This window comes from Cryptomeria japonica, chromosome 1, assembly GCF_030272615.1.
Source record: "Cryptomeria japonica chromosome 1, Sugi_1.0, whole genome shotgun sequence".
Taxonomy (NCBI): domain Eukaryota; kingdom Viridiplantae; phylum Streptophyta; class Pinopsida; order Cupressales; family Cupressaceae; genus Cryptomeria; species Cryptomeria japonica.
The window spans coordinates 406,710,469-406,717,470 of record NC_081405.1 but is presented as its reverse complement, the minus strand read 5'-3'; positions in this window follow the sequence as shown (position 1 = coordinate 406,717,470).

Genomic DNA, 7,002 nt, shown 5'->3' with positions numbered 1-7,002 from the left:
TCCACACTTGGAATAATATCTTATCGCTCGCATTAGAGACCTAATTAAATTAACACTTAATATTTCTAATTAGAGAAACTAAGTGAGCAACCTCTTCTAAGACATTACGTAGATCACAAGTAATTTAGCGTTATTTAAAAAAAAAATTGTTGTTGTGTTTTGGCCCAAAAGTTTGGGCATCACAAAAAGAAAGTCTCAAGATAACATGATTTATTACATTCATTCAGATATTTTACAATGAATATGTATAGAATGAAGCCTACTTCATTCCATCTTCCTACATCAATATTCTCCACCAACAACATCTCCCACTCCCTAGTGTTCTCCTAAGAAAACCCTTTTCATGGTGGCTTCTTTGATCTTGGTAGTTTCTATTGATGGGTTCATTATAATCCCCATCATTTAATTATCAATCTAGGGAAATGTCCATGTTTGTATGCAAAAGAGAAAAGAGAGAACTTGTTTGGAAGTCTATTATACAAAACACATGCAAAAATGAAATCAACTCTAGACCATAATTACATGAAAGGAAATGACTAAGCTATCTCACACTTGAAATTTAAAAGACTAATCTAATTCATACTTGATCGAAATAAAATGCTTGTTGGAATCAAATTTACTCTAGAAAATTTAGGAAATACATTGTTGGAATGAAAGTAGAAACTATCCTATTTCCTTAGGCCAAAACAAGCCTTTATAATTCCCCCTTTTGATCTACGTTGCTTACAATGTATTTAAAAAATACTTATTCTATATAATACTAAATCAATTCACTAAAAATGTGCACCTGTGACCCTATTTATTAGGGTTTTTTTTTTATCAAACTCCCAATAAACTACAATGGTTGTCCTTTGTTATGCCACTTTTGTATTAGTCATTTTCTATCATTAACTTATTTTTCATTGTTGTGAATCTCTTTTCCCTATGATTTAAGCTTTCTAGATCAGTTTAAAGTTTTGAATTTTGTTAATAAATAAGGGATATATCACTATTTTATTGAGTTTACATCTTTGGCATTTTCACTCCACCTGATTTATAGGAAACCATCAAGTGCTCAATGTGAATGACAAAATTATTCTTCATTTAACTTGACCAAATCATTCCTTTTCACCATGGAGAACATGTTATTATCATGTAGTGACATTTAAATGTCATAATAACAGTCCCTGCTCCTGACTCATCCTTGATGGAGAAAGATAACATGGTGAAGATATCTCTAGAGCTTGCATGAAACAAATACTTTGTCTATTAATTAAGTAATGACTGATGTTCACTAACCTTGCAAGAATATTGAGTATGCTAGAAGTCTAGAGGATTATTCTCTATCTTCTCATAATGTAATCAAATCCTTCTAAAGCTATCTAAAGCTCTTTGTTGTTGTGTCTAGAGCTCTCTATTGCAAGTGTCTTTGGAGGTCTCTATTAACATGAGTTAATATATTCACCTATATTGTGTTGGTATTTCCAACTAATTGTCGTAGAACTCTTAAGAATTAGACATATTCTATCAATAGGTTCTAAGGTTAGTGACCAACTAATGAGATTCATTCAAAAGATTGAAAATCTCCTACACTTTAGGCTCTGCTAGACCAAGGGGGGTCACCCTTTACAATATTGAAAGATATCACACAAATGTTAGCAAATATTGAAATTAAGTAGATGGTTCTCAATGGATCTTAACCATGGCAATAAATTCCAACCTTGAACTAGTTTTATTCATGGTTATTTATATGTATTTGCACAATTAAGAACAAACCCTAAAACTATACTACTACGAATAATAATTTAAAGGATTTATTATATTGAAGTGTTTCTAAACCTTATTTGAACTTGTAATGGTGAAAAATTAGGGTTTCCACCATTAGAGGGATGAAAGACACTAAAACACCATTACATTGAAAAGGGTGGAATCCAATAGATTTAGTCACAAATCAGTAATGATAAGGATTGAAATATTGATTGGATTTATGGGGTTTGATGTTGATTGATTTGCCCTCTTTTGTGAGTTGAAATGTTGAATTAAGATAAAGTGCTGAAAAGTGAAGGTAAAAATGTGGAAATGGTTAGCTATAGATGCAAGATTTTTGTGTGCACCTAGATCTAAGCAGTATATGTAGATTGAGATTTGGTCCCTGAAAAGTTTTCACAAATATCGAGACTAGTGTACCCATCACCCTGGACATCCTACTTTTTCGCACGCCAAAGAGGGTTGATATGCCTCTGCAAATAATGCTTATTTTGAAGATCACAACTCTGTACCCATTCCCTGCACACATAAAGAAATGGAAATAGGTTGGGAATAGCAGCTTTCCTTAGGTCAAACCCTTATTTTGGAATTAACCATGAAATTGAGATAAAGATAATTGAAAATGTTGTAATGGAAGGTTCTCCTTTTGAGGGAGATGCTAAATAATGATTGGAAAATTAAGTCATATACCTCCTTGTGAAGTTTTGTTTATTTCCACATGGAATTATGGCTTGATGAAGTTCTCAACAAAATAGGATGAAAGATGTCTACTTCAATGCTTGATTCTTGACTTTATTGCTGCTCCAAGGCTTCAAGAAAGACTGATAATGCTCAATTTCTCTTGAATGATTGACTGATTGATCTCATGTCTGTATAATGTATGCTTGCATTATCTATGTTATCTAAATGAGATGGGAAAACTTGTTATCCTTGACCTATCTTTTGATATATGCATTATTAGACATGTTTAGACTCCATGGTGATATTTTGGTTTATATATATGACTCTATTGATATTCCAGATGTTTATTGATGATCCTGGACATTTATATGGACATTGACACATGATGGCTTATATGGATGATGACATTTATCCTCTATTATAATGATGATGGATCTAAATTTGATGGCCTAAATGCACATGTTATTCTAGATGGATTATATTGTTCATGAGATTATAATGGAATCTAGGTTATGCTAAACCCACTTGATGATTACATTGGTGAGATGATGTTATGATGTATGTAACTATCTTACTATTGTATTTTTGATAGGGACGATGTCATACCACTCATTGTGAGCATGATATGATGTTGTGATTCTCTATCACTTGTCTGATCATTCATGATATGTTAGTGTATATATATGGTACCATGGTTATTGGTTGTTGCACGATTGAAGGTACTAGACATTGACTCCACCTAGTACCATAGGTCTGAGCATGTCTCTATCTCAATGGAAAGTTGTTGGAGATGACATGAGTTTCCTCTACACACTCTAGGCTTAAGTTGTCCTCCTTGTCAGTTAGTGTCATGGTTTGAGTCTTGTGCTATGATGTTTGACCCAATGTCAGGTTGCCTTGAGATGTTGTGAGTATTTGATTATCTATTCAATTGATGTTTGATCTAATATATTTTATTAATGTTAAATTAATTTATTATATGATTGGATATTTAATTATTATTTAGGACATTATTGTTTCAAGGATTAATGTTTATTAATATTATTTAATTAATGTTTAATTGAGCCTTGATTTATTTGTTTATATTTATTGGTTCCTTTATATTCATTTTAATTTAGTTAATGTGTTATTATTTAATTGATTATTTATTATTTATTGTTTGATTATTATTTCTAATGTTGGCTTTGATTTATATTTAATTGTGGTATTTATTTATATGGCCTTTGATTTATTTATTTGGGTTTTGATTTATTATTTAATTATTGTTATTTTGTTCTAATAATATAATTCCTCTTGTTACTAATAAGGAAAATAAATAAAATAAAGCTTACCTACCCTTTTATATGATTGGTTGAAAGATTGGGGTATGCAAATAATAATATTTAATATTCTTACCTTGTATTTGGGAAGGGGGTTGGTATAGGATATAGTACTTTGGAATATTTTGATTGGCCAATTTATTGCTTAGTTTTTTAATGCAAATTTATTTATTGAGCCCGCTAAGCATTTTGTTGGGTTATCTTCTACATTTTGGTGATTTTGGACGGTTGGGAACTTGCTTGGATTTGGCTTGTTTGATTGAGGATTATGGATTTTTCTTCTTCAACTTTATTTTGCCATCACTTCTAGATTCCAGGTTGGTTGAGTTTTCTTCCTCTGTAATTTTGTTCTAGAAAAAGCTTGTTTTCTATGTGTATGTTAAAATATTATATGTCAAGGGATGTTGGAATTAAGGAACACTGAGAGGGGGGTGAATCAGTGTTCTGCAAACTTTAACATAAATATTTTCTTTCAACCATTTAATACTTTTAAACAAAAGAAATATGCAAGAACATAAAACAAACAACCACAACACCATAACACAAAGATTTTGTAAATGGAAACCTAGTTAAGGGAAAACCATGGTGGGGATGGACCCACAATATAGGTATACTTTGTTAAAAGTATTACAATGAATAATTCCCATGCATTCAGGCACATTGCCTAGATCTCACTGCTCAAAAGAGAGGCCCACTACCTACAAATCAATTACAAAAGATCACTGGAGTGTTTGAACTAAAGAACTACATCTACAAATGCCAAAATGCAATTCTAATTAAGCACAATATACATATTTCATGCACTTTCATCTCTCACTGCTCTACTATGATCTGGACCATAAATCTATATCTCATGCACGTGAAACTACACATAATCAATCACTAACTTCTTTTCCTTTCCAAAATGATCAAAAACATTCATCATATATATCTACCAAAAAAATTATATTCATCGTTTGTTGACTCATGAAGACTTAGAACATTATTCAAACGTGTACAAACTGTCAGCAAAATCTGAACACAAACACTAATAGGAACCAAAATAATTGATTACATGTTACTAAATATATTGGCCAAACCACTTGGACCATAAAAACAATCACCAAAGACACTCCATCAGATCCACACATAGATCAACTACACAAGTCGACTTGTTCTTAATTGGTAGACCGGAACCTGGTACTCAAAAGCTTGTATCTTGCAAACGAATCACCATCAGAGGCCAAAATTTTGGAATAAGGGGTTCCAAACATCCATCTACCTTCCCTTAGATATACAGCACAAGATGTATAATACAAAATAAATCCGAACCAAAATACCATACATAGTTAGATGCCTTGTTTCAGCTAACCCAATACTTAGACAATTTTACAATCTAACTTTTGGTATGAGTAAATCATGCAATGTCGGTGAGTACACTGACTTGGGTTTCCATCAATGACAACACCTGATAACTTGTGCAGTGTCTCTTGCCAATAATCTCCCCTTTTGGCATTGATGGCAACACTTAGTAAAAAATGATTATGTCAGAATCAATACCATATATATACACACACTTCAAAACTCAAAAACTCAAAACTTCCCCTGAGATAAATATTACATTTTTCATTTCCGTACACTCCCCCTTGACATCAATGGCAAAGGCAGGGATTTGCATATCAAAAATTTATACAAAACTCTATCTACAACATCATATGTACAAATAGACTTCTCTAACTTATATAAACTTAAATACATCTACAAAAAAAAAATTTAACAATGTCAGATCACTATCCCAACATTTCTTTAGGCCCTCCAAAACTAGGATTTGTGCACAAAAGAAAAATGCTTGCACTTTTACCATCTGAAAAACTGTAGGATCATTGGTGACCATGGCATCTTGAGCTTTTGTTAAGGTACTAAATAATTATTTTAACTTGGGAGAAATCAGACCCCGAAGCTCACACACTCTAGCAACAATTATGTCTTTTTTTGTTGGAATCCAACAACACTGAGAGGGGGGGAATCAGTGTTCTCCTGGTATTATTAATTTTAACCTTATTAGCACAATAACTTAGTAACCAATATGTATAAAAGAAAATAACAACAAGTAATAATTCAACCACAAAGATGAACACCATAATACCACAGATTTATACATGGAAAACCTCAAAGAGGAAAAACCATGGTGGGATTGGTGACCCACAATATCTATCCACTTCTCAGATGAATAAATATTACATATAAGGGGCCTGCACATGTAGGAAGGCACACTTCCTAGAGCTCACTTCTCATCACAAAAGGAGCCTCACTAACTACAAGAAATCTTCGGACTACAATCCGAAAAGAAGATTGAACTACAAGAATAAAATCTCCTATGCCTGAGTATAGTTTTGGTGAAGCTCAATGTCAGAGGTCTTAAACCTCTTACACAAACCTAATTTGATCACCTATGATCAACCAAAACCTCTGCATATGATTAAAATCCCATAACTATCCATGACTATGATCTACAAAGAGATCTTACATCATATTTATACCAACCCAGGACCTAAATAATTAGGTCGGCCACCTAAAAGATAAAATAATAAATCCAATACATAAACCTGCAAACCAATGATAACCCAAGTCAGCCAAAGACTGAAATAATATTAACCAAACAATAAATCCAACTGGTAACAAATCAAGAGCATCCACCAACACGTTACATAAACTAGTCCATAACCTAGGAGAATAACACATAATAGAACTAGACTTAAAATGGGTTACCATAAGCCAAATGCAACACTACCGATCCACTGGAACACATACATGATGACCATTAGCATCCTGAGAACCTTCTAGAAGCCACACCAACACCACTTATTGAACCCATCAAAAGATCTTCAACAAAGCTCTGTCAGTAAAACCCTTACCGGTAACCAAAATGCTTACTAGAACATATGATAGCTTCCAGATCACCAAATCTCAAACCAACTGAATGTGACACACACATGAACCACATGAATGACTAAACCAAACCATTTCTGAATATACTAGAGATGGTCTCCAGATCAACATCACAATTCAACCACTCTATGGGAACCCGATAGACAACCAAACAAGCTAGTGTTGACATCAATGCAACACATAATCAATTCCTTCATATTGCCAACAATTTCCCCCTTTGGCATTGATGGCAACACTAGAAATGTGAAAAACATCCAAATCCCAAGAAATGCCAAACAAGTCTCCCCCAATGGAAGACAACCAACAATCTCCCACAAATGATATATCA